Source organism: Rhea americana, unplaced genomic scaffold, assembly GCF_003343005.1.
Source record: "Rhea americana isolate MKP2758 unplaced genomic scaffold, rheAme1 scaffold_98, whole genome shotgun sequence".
In the NCBI taxonomy this organism is placed as follows: Eukaryota; Metazoa; Chordata; class Aves; order Rheiformes; family Rheidae; genus Rhea; species Rhea americana.
The window spans coordinates 1,437,319-1,448,531 of NW_028187177.1; positions in this window are offsets into that span (position 1 = coordinate 1,437,319).

Here is an 11,213-nt window from a genome sequence, read left to right on the forward strand (position 1 = left end):
CGCTCGGGGAACGTCGCTCCTGTCCCCGGGGGGATCAGAGCGTGCGACTGCTTCCCTCCCCACGGCGGGGCTGGGAGATGCTCTTCCTGCGTCTGTTTTGGCTTTCTCTCATCGCACTAACAACATTTCATCACTGGCTTTGCCCTGTGATTTTATCACAGGGTTTTCTCATCGCGCTAACGCAGCTGGGCACTCGGGTTCGGGATGCGCAGGCGGCTGCGATGGGGGTGCACATCTCCCCTCTGGGAGCACCGGCAGTGAGAAAGCCAGCGCTGGATGGCAGCGGTGCCACGACATGTACACAGCGCCCAGGGTGCACGTACCCTACGGCTGGTAGGTAACGTCCCACAGCTCCCCGCTGGTCTTAGGGGTTGGTGATGGAGGAGGCTTCACGCCCGCTCTGCATACACACAGGGACGGGGAAACCAGAGGCTGATACTGGTGTATGGGCTCACGCAGCTGGTGGTGGAGCCAGCCTGGGCTCAGTAGCCCTCCAGCTGTGGAAACCTTCAAGAGCCTCGGGGAGGGCAGGGTTGCCTGCCTTGACCTCAGCATACTAACAACACTCGCAGCTTTGTGCTAGGACAATTATGAGTATCAAATCTCATGCTTTAGGGCTTCATTGGGTCATCTTCAGGGTCAGGTCCCCAGGTGCACAATTGGCTGAATATATTGTGGAATGTTTCTCCTCCGCTTTCMTTTGCAGCATTAGTGCGGTCACAGGCAGCAGCAGGATACAGGAGGGATACACCAACTATCACTCTGAAGCAGTGCAAGGGACCTGTGCACCTCCTCTCTGCATGTGACAGAGCAGGGAATTGATATGCTTAAAACATACACATTAATCCATAATGATTGTGTCTTTCCACTAAGCAGTGAGATGGGTGGCACTTCCTTTTGAGGCAGCCCAGGCCCTGCTCCTTCCTCTGCTTTTCTGGTCTGTGCCCACCACCGTGCCATTTTACCACCGGCTTTGCCATGGGAAAGCTCAGCAGCAGCCCACTGTCCTACAGAAGAGTGTAGCAGTGAGGAAGGCAACACCCCAGTGTTTATTACTGACAGCGTACCCTACACTTTGCTCGGCAAAGTGAAAAGGGATCCCTGCACCCCCAACATGGAGTGGAGAGACAAGTTTTCTTAAGTGCATCTCCATTTGATGATGAGACTGAACTGTGCCTCTAGATGCTGGCTACATCTTGTCTGAATAGAAAATTTGGTTTTCAAGTGAAGTAATAAGAAAGTATGGAAATGCCTGTATAGCTCAAATGGAAAAATCCAGTGCCAGCTTCTTCATTAGGTCTGGAATTAAGGACAGTGCAAATGCAAAATCATGTTTTCTTCTGTTTAAAAAAAAATATCAGGTTGAAGACTTCTCCCCTTGTTTCTCTGAAAGGTGGACACCAAGTTTTCTATTTGCTGCATAAATACCTCATGTTAAGAAAAGGAAAATAATTCTTAAAAATGATTTTATTCATAAAGAGCTGTGGCAATGTTTCTTCGTGCCAAGCACTCTCATTACACATCTAGCATTACTATTATCAGCTCAGAAAACATGGTGAACTCAATCTAATTGTTCCTTTGTATGAAACAACCAATTTAAGCAAATCTTAACTAGCAAATAGGCTTGAGCCCTAGCAAATGCAGCTAGGTGTTCAGCTACAGTTTGGGTAGGTAGCTCTGGAGAGGAAGGATCGAGCCTTTATCAAATTGTCGAGAGCAGCAGAATAAAATACACCCTGCAGCTAACTAATATCAGAGACATGTCATGGCTGGCATATTTCCAAAAGGTTCGGAAAAACAGCAGCTGTCCTGTCAAGTTCATGGAGAGCCTGACATTATTGGACAGTGGGCAGAATCTGTAAAGTGACTATTCATCAACCACACAAGTGTCTCAGGATTTGCTTTTATTTTAGTCACTGAAGACGTTTCTCATTAGAAGCCAATATTAACATCTGCCATGGAAAGTAACATCCAAGGCATCTTCCTGATTGCATGCAAAAGTTGTTGGCAGAAGTGCTGTGTGATTTCTCCTGAGTGAACAAAAGCATTAGTCCTCTCTTGCCCTTCTGGATGAGCAATTTCTTTGTTCTTCCTGCCAACCAGCGCGTTTCTAGATCCAAAGCATTCCTGGTCCTGCTGGCACCCCATTACAGAGGGAAGAACAGATTTACAAAAGCAGAAATATTTGCTGATATTACAGGAAGTTGGTTAGCTGGTTTCATCAACAGATTTACTAGATGATCAGTTTTGTTCTTGTTGGTATGGGAGCCGCTGCGGTTTCCAGCACAGGGTGAAGGCAGGTTATCCGGGAGTACCTGAAGGCTGTGAATTGTCTGGCTAGGTGAGGTGTAAGGTTAGAGAGCCAACATCTGATTTCCCTGGGACGTGCAGCTTTTGAAGGCAAGCAAATTTAATGAATATGTTTTGTCTCTGGGCAGTCTTAATTGCATAATTATTTTATCCTCTGTTGCTGTCAGGAATATCTCATCAGCAAACCATGGTGTGTGTGAGTGCCGGCTGTATGTAACTTTAATAACCGACTTTAAAAAACCTTGCTTGGTAACCATGTTCCCCCAGTGATGGGGTACCTGGAGATGGTATCTGAGTCTTTGTTGTTTGGAAGCACTTGCACTTGAAATAGTGTACTCTGGGTCAGATCTCAGGTCACTCAGGCCTATCCATCGGCATCCCCTTCCTTCCCCCATTTTTTCCTCCAAGCTTTGCCATTGCTACTGGGTGACTTACAGGGAGTTAGCAGAAAYTGTTTCTCAGAAGACAAGTCTTCCAAAGAAGCAAAGTACACGATGATTTTTTTGTGGATTAATGACTGAGACCRGCAGGACTTTTGACCAGAAATTAGTTTGTGCAGGAGAGAATGATGAAAAATGGAGATTTTGAGGCATATTAAACCCATCCTGAGATATGGACCAACACTTTTAATCAAGAAGAAAATGAGAAGGGAAAAGCTCATTAAATGATGTATAGAGTGCTCACCAAAATGTGAATTTAGTGTGCATGTGTTCTGTCTTCATCGTGGCTACAGACAAAATCTCTCCAGTTTGACTTGTAATTTAAATGGTTCAAAATTATTTTTCTAGCCTAATGCTTCAAATGGGAGAGGAAACTAGCTGTACCAAAACAACATTTAAAAGAGATACACCCTTCCTAAGAAACAGGGACTATATGTTGTTTGTTGCATAATAACTTTTAAATAATATTATTCCTGTACTCAGTCTTGTTGACTTTTGCAGAAGTTAGTCATCAAAGTCTCTCTCAGTGGTTACAGTTTTCATGGATTTTGGAAAGTGGCAGGTATCTACCTACTTATTTTAAGTCTAAGACTTCCTGGCTCAGTCTGCCAAGATTATTCTCCCTGCTCAGCTAATAAACTACAATTTACTTATCAAAATAAAAATAAGCAAAAATTCTGACCCTATTCACTCTTTCTCTGGAGCTGTAGATACCTTCCTTTTTCATCTACATCTTTGGCTCTGCAAAATTTCTCAGAAAAAATGCTTTCAAACCTAGGAGAAGCTTTCAGAGGAATTAGAGATTTTGTTCCTTATTCAGTAGCGCAAGAATTGTCACTGACACCATAATTACAAAATTACTACAACATACTCGGTGTTGGTTTATCACAGACTTGGATCGTCCTCAGAAACCCCAGTCTGGATTGCCACAGAGAACACCAGACTTCAGTTTGGTATTTAGAGCATTTACCAGCTTTCCTTTACAAACATATTCCTCCGTTGAGAACCCCCTCGTGGGCCCAGCTCCGTGCTGAGGACACGCGGGAGCGGACACGCAGCTGTGTCTGCTGCTGCGCAGTGCAGGGGCTGGCGCTAGGCACCACGCACYCCTAAAGGACGCGGGGAGGTCCTGCTGGCTGCGATTTACTCAGTGCTAGCATGCTGCCCAGGTCCAGCTAGCCTAGGGGCCTGCAGAAGTCTAAACAGAGATCATCTTTAAAAGGCAGAAAACAAGCAGGGGCAGATTCCTTCCCTGAAGCGGCGTGGTGTTTGCAGAGTGGTTGGCACGGGCTCAGCGCCATCAGGGCAAGGGCACAACCCCATCCTGATTCCCCACATCATGGAGCCCCAAACCAGCAGAGCCCACCCGCTGCCGTGGCTGAGCACGCGTGGTGTGCACGTCCTCCCCGCCACGGCGCTCCCGGCTCTTTTTCCTCCTGCTCTTCGGGAGCTTTCCAGGCAGCAAAGGGTGCGAGAAGCAGCACGGACAGGGAGAAAGGCACACCTCTAATCTAGAGGCTTGCCCAACGGATACGGCTTTTGCCTGAGCCTGCCCTGACACAAAGKTTGATGCCTGAGCAATGTAACTTGCAGACATAATTTTATTTTAAATAGCTAGGTTTTGAGGTCGGTGTGAGTCAYGGAATGATGTGCCCTGCTGGAGCACTGACTTCACACAGCAAAAGGTGAAAAAACAGAAGTTTGTTTTAACATGAAATTAGCTCTGTGCCTGCTGCCGCTGAGCCTTTGGAGCTGGCAGGGTGCTAATGGTTCACTACGGGCTGTGCAGGGTCCCTGCTGCCACGTGAGAGGAACCACCAGCACTTACCAGAGATGCTGCCGCGTGGCGCGCACAACCCTGCACATACAGACAGCTCCGTGCACTCCTCCCACCCATCTCCTTTTGCTGCACCCAGCTTATTTCACACCAAAGCACAGAGAGCCTGCTGTCCCCCGCAATCCCTTGCAAAAGCAAAGTGGTAAGAAGCCAAACTCTTCTTCTTGGTCATTCAGCAACATTTGTATTGATGGAGCCCCTTCCAGAAGCCTGGGGCACACAGATGTTTCTCTGTGTAACACGTTTCACTGCAAATCCCACCAAAATTAATGTGATTGATGGAACCACGTTACTCTGGGGGCTTATCTCTGTTCTAAGTTCAGCAGTGCAGCAGTAGCCTTTGAGAGCACAGCGGAGGACCACGGTCCACAGTGCATCATGCACCTGCAGCAACCTGCTACAGCTGCGCAGGCATGACGGGGAGACAGACTGTGCGCAGGGAGTGCTCTAAAGCCAAGCTTATTTTAGCCACCAGTTTGGTTAACTGCATTCCCTATTTTTTCAGCCAATGTTTAGATGCAAGTGAACTGGCAAGAAACCAAGGGAACCCTGCAGCAGCACTTCATCCCAGGTTTCTGCTTGTGCATCTTAAAATCACCTGGGAATTAAGTGGCAAAGGAAGCTGCCCTGCAGTGCAAAGCTGACAGCAGCATGGAACTCCTCTCTAGTCCCATCCAAGGGCCTTGCTCTCTGGTTTAGTAATACTTCAGCCCAGAGTATCAGCACTAGAGCCTTTTTTGTACTGTACCTTCAGGTGAAGTCAGAGGGCAAGGATGGACGGCTCCAAACACAGGCAGCTGGCACTGTCAGGAGCTCTTGCTGGCTGCGGAGGGGGAGTGCGGGCGAGATGCCGTGTCCCTCCCATGCTCGGAGTTGCTTTCTGAGGAATGAACAAGTTAATCTGCTTTCACCAGGCACCTGAGCGCAGCACCTGCCTGCAAAACCCGGGAAGCATTTCTAAACGGCTGTAGAGGTCGCACGTCTCAGAAGAGGCATCCAAACAGCTACAGGTGAGCCAGACATGGGGGCCGTTTAGACTGGTTGAAGTGTAAGAACTGGAACCAGAGGGAAGACAGAGAGGAGGTGGCRAGGCTGCTTCAGCAGCAGGGAAGGCAAAATGAGGAAGACAACCCGTGAGAGACCACAGGGCAGCGCTCCCATCAGATAAGTTGCTGATAGGAGGCCGTATTTGCTGAAGCTTGCAGATCCAGCTGGCAGTGTCTCAGTACGGACTAGGCATCAGGTGGCAGAGCTCACATGCCAAGGCCCCTGCCTCCCATGCGGATCGTGGCAGCTGTTCAAGCATCTCAGAAATCTTCTCCGGGCAGATTACAAGGGAAGCTGAGCTGGGAAGCATGCTCCAGGCCAGGAGAGAATGGCACTTCAGGACTTCCCTCCCCTTGGCAAGACCTCTGAGTTGTACGGCATGAGCTGGCAAAATAGTAGTTCAGCTCCTCAAATATTAAGACGCTGTTCTAGGAATAACACCAGATCCTGAATCTGGATTTCAGTTAATGGTACAAGGCTGTGAATGAGAAACCTGGTGAGGACCGAGTCGGATACTTCTGTGGAAGAGCGCTTGCAGAACTCCGTTTGCACTTAGGTGTGGAAATACGTGAGTTTATAGGATCCCAAGMCAAACAAGTTCAGACTGGGGGCTAGGATTCCTATGCACTATCAGCCACCCAGAACCCCACCAGACCTGACAGAAATCAGTCTTCTCAAATCCGTAAGACAGGGATGGAAAGGGGGAGAACTGCTCTATAAAGGAACTGTCAGGCCTACAGCAAAGGGAGAAATGAACTTTCTTCTGGGACAGAGAAACAGGACCTCATCTGAACTTTCTTCGAAAGAAAAACCTCAAAGAGCATGCTTCTATCTGGCTCCAGACAGCAAACAGTATATTCCATTAATTTGCAGAATGSAGCACTTGCAACTGCCAAAACATAAGATACCATAAAGTACCCAACAGAGCTGACAGTAGCAGAATTTTGCTTAACATTTTTGCCAAATCTGTTCTTAGTTTTATCCATTAACTGACATCCACACCTCAAATTGTAAATCTGTGATATCTGATGGGCTAGTACAAGTTTTACAGAGTGATACCAGCAACAGTTTTTAAATTCACCAARGTTTATATAAGTCTCAAGTTGCTTGGTTTGCTCAGAATCAGAAGGAGTTTTCTAAAACTCAGTCCCCTTCTAGTGTAAATATTGTCCCGCAGTATCAGAACAGCTTTGCCAAGGGGAAGTGAGACAGACTAGAGCTCCTGGCTCTGAACCACTGCCAAGTTATCTTAAATTACAAACTTCCAGGCTAGCAGTACAGTCCTGTTATTGATGAAAGTTTAAAAAGAATGTAAAGAATAATTACATTGATCTTCTGTTTAATTGCCACATAGATCAGGTAATTGGATACAAAGGTTTCAAATAAAAGCTGAATATTAGACAATTAAAGATTGCGAGCAAAAACCCATCTATGCAAAGTTATTATGTTTTCAGTGTTTCCTGTGATGTAGCTGAAAATGACCTGGAGATTTAATTACTATCTTGGAGAATATTCTTACTACAAATGAGAAATGGGGATAAAGGAAAAACATGAAGCTTTTTATGTCTAAATTAACCAACTTTTGAAACAAAGAATAAGGAAGCTTGATATTTAAACTGAAACATCGGTCCTTTGAATCAAAATACAATGAAGAATCTGATGTTATTTATTTTACAGCAAAATGTTGGTACTATTAAGTAGATAAAAATCACCAGAAAATAGGGCAAAACCAACTCACTTACAGGCTTCAAAACCTGAATGAACCCCTTCCACCATTCAGTCCACCCACCAAGCCTCGTGTGGCAAGGTGTATCCTCTTTAAGCTAGTCGCTTTCAGGTGCTGACTTTCCAATTTCATATTGTCACATCAGGATTTAAGGATGTTTAGTTAACAGTAATTTGGAGAATTTAAAATTCCTTTTTGCAACCCAGCAACTGCAGTCTTTGCTCAGTAGGAAAGCACTTTTTGGACATGTCACACGGGTGTTTCTGCTTTAGATTAAAGGCCTTCTCCCCGCTTTGAACTCTGCAAATTTAAGAGACTCCCAGAGCCAGTCTTTACTATGCTTTAAGTCAAAAAAATTGAACTTAAATCTTGAGTAAGCTACCTGCACTCTGGAGGAAGCCAAAACTGCTACAACACAGCAGGCAGTAGTAAGATTAAAAGCATTGCTGCCTGTGTTTAACTTAWGTGACTTGTTTTGGAGAGGTATCTGGGCTTAAAGCTATAAGGCAGCTGCATGGCAGCACGCCAGAAGGAAGTTCACAGCAAAGCTGTTTGCGCAGTATCAGCCTATTTTTAGCATATGGCTAAGGAAAGACTTTCTTCCTTCCCCTGCCCCAGGCCTCTGCAATGCCCTCCACTGGCAAGCTCCCGGGGCTGGATGGAGCCTTTGCACAGGAATATGCTTTTTTTTTTTTTTTTAACCACCAGTGTGAAAACGGGTATTGCAGAYGTGCAAGCATCCTGCACGTCCACCCAGAGTAGAAGAAGCAGGACAGCACTGGCTCTGGTTGGCCTCTTCTCAGTTGGAATGATGTTTCAGGCAAAATAGAAGTAAATAAAGAACTTGGTTTAAACYAAGTCAGAGACCATCTCTGGCAAAAAGTCAGATAAAGGTTTAAGATTGCTGCCACGATAATTCTATAAAGATTAAGAGATCAGTCACTCCAAACCCTGCATCACCCCACTGCATGCATGTACTCAGTTAACACACAGTAAGGAATTATGCATATGAATTGCATGTCTATATATAATTGTATGAAGTACTGTTGCACTCCATGTAATTATATACAATAGAAATATACTTTCAAGGTATGGTATAAAGTCACTCAAGAACCTGAGTGCTGAAATACTCCTAAAACATTTGAAAGAGAAAAGCAGAGAGTGCCGCACTGGATAGCACTTACAAACAGTAAGTTTGTAATAACCATGCAGATGTRCGCCACTCCACAAGAGCACGTCAATCTCCTGCAGATGTCATCACTGTCGCAAGTGCTATTTTGAGTAAAAAGCTGAAAAAGGAAACACATGGCTGTGAGCCCTGAGGTCAAGCTCAGGAGCTCTGCCGGTGCAGTGTTTTGTACCAGAAAATACAAAAGAGCTTGGAGACATTTCAGTTAGCRCTACTCCCCGCACCTCCAGCCTGTATCCACAACAGCCCAAATAGATGCCAGCTAACTTTTCCTTTAAWATCTCCCACAACCTCCCCAGGCAACATACTCTAGAGCTCAACTCTTCYTACTGCCAAGGCCAAACACTCCATTCTGATGTCCATGCTAAATTTCTCCTAGTGTGATTAAAATCTATTTTTCTTGTCCTATCACGGGTGGTGAGGAAAACTATTTCATTCGTCCCTGCAGCTACCTCTYACAGCTTTAAAAACATCTTTCCTGCCTCCTTGAAACAAGCCCATTCCTTCACCCTGTCACCCYTCTCGTTGATTTTCTCTGGACTATCTCCAGTCCAGGTGCTGCACAATTGCCATGAAGAACAGTGCCTGCAGCTGGATACCATGTTCCAAGAAAGGCTTTCTTCTATCACATGAGGAAATGGATCATGCCACGTATCTTGTAGACCATATTCCTCTTCCACAAAACTTTTTTTTTTTTTTTTTTTTTTGCAATAACATGATGCTGTTTACCTGATCACCTGGTGATTGGCTATAATCCCAACAGTACTTCTCTGTACCACCACTACCTTAACAGCCTGTCCTGTATTTGTTCAGCTGATGATTGCTTCTGTTGAAGTGCACAAATCTGCATTTATCAAATTCTGTTGGATTTATTGAATCACATTCTAGAGTTTTTCTGAACTTATTGAGATCATTTTGAATTGTTATTCTATTTTCTACTCCGCGTTATCTCAAGTCTGGTGCTCCTTACAATTTAAYCAGCATATCCTGTTCAAGTTGTTAATGAAAATACCAAACAGCATCAGACTACAGCAGATCCCTAGAGAATCCCATTGAATACATCCTTCCAGTCTATGAATAATCTGTAATTATTCAAAATGGGGTTTTCCAAACCAGTTTTCACACTTACCTTTAAATTGATGTCAGCTAGACCACATTCCTATACTTTCTTATGGATAGTCAGTCACCTAGTCAAATCTACTGCTCAAAAAGCTTGCTATCTCATAGAAGGATCGACATGGTTTGACACGATTTTTTTCCTCCCTTCTTCCAAAGTCTCTCAGATAGTTTTTCTGTCCCACTATTTTTCCAGTTCAACTTATTGGCGCAGAGTTCTGAACAGAAGAGTGGAAAGCTGAGCACTGGGCCTTTGCAGAGTTTACCACATCCCCATCCCTTTGTCTTTAATGCCTGCAGGTAATTTACCATATGGGGTATCTAATCTAGGCATGAAGATAACTGTTTTGACTACACTATGAATCTCTTACATACAGTAGAATAAGTAGAGCTCATGTAAGTGGGGACATAAGTATCCTGGAAGTACTTGCTACTCTACATTAATATCCCACGATACAAGAAAAAAGAAAGTCCTTTCCTCCTATGAGAGCTTCCTCCATTCTTTCAAGATTTCAGTGACTTGCTATTATATCCCCCAAACAGAGAAGGCTCCTGAACAATATCCCGTACTTCCTTCAGAGATCCCAGTTGACTACATTAAAAAAAAAAAAAAAAAAAAATATACACCAAATGAATTAAACATGTATCCAGTAAATATTTCCATGGCACCAAAGACCATGTGGTAGAACTGCTCCCAACATTGACTTTGAAAATAAAAGACCTAAACTAATCTCATCAGGGAACTTTTGCAAAGGTGGATGTAGAATCATAGTATCAATAATCACACTTCATGAAAAGGAGCTAATTATTTGGCACCTCTTATTTGAGGATGATGCATGATAATTTTTCCTAACAAGTCAGTCTACGCTGACTGGGAGTATGACTTTGCAGGTCACTGTCAATACTTACTACCCTCATTAAACTGATTCCTTGTTTAAGGTTGTGACATTAACAGCATATAGTTATTTTCAAAAGAAATCTTCATCAATAACATTGATAGCTCTCCTCCTCCTATGGACTTYGACCATCACATTTCTTGACTCTTAAAAAACACTGAGAGATACCTCTCTGCCACTCTRGATAGTTATACGCTTAGACAAATCCCACCATTTTACAAGTGACCTTCTGTTTTGTTAATCTCTTATACTACATTATGTGGTTCTAATGTGCAGCCTAGGTCTATCTGCTCTTCTGCACTGTAASTACATTACACTCCGCATGCCCCTTGGTTATCTTAATCTAAATTAATTCATACGGTAGAGGGCTTTAACAAATCCTTGAAAGGTGAGAATATGACTTTTCAGGTTTGGCCACCTCGTATTATTAACTAGTGGTAAATGCAGAGCAGCTTACCCCTTAAACAGAGCGGAGGAGCATACACAAATACACAGTTACCACCAAGTAACTGGCATACTGTAAATATGCATCTTCACTTCTCTCCTGGCAAAGTTTTCATGGACCTGTTAACTCAATAGCATAATCTACATTTACACATTAAAATGTCAGCTTTAAAGTTATACTTTCAGAAAAAGAACAGATATGCAAATA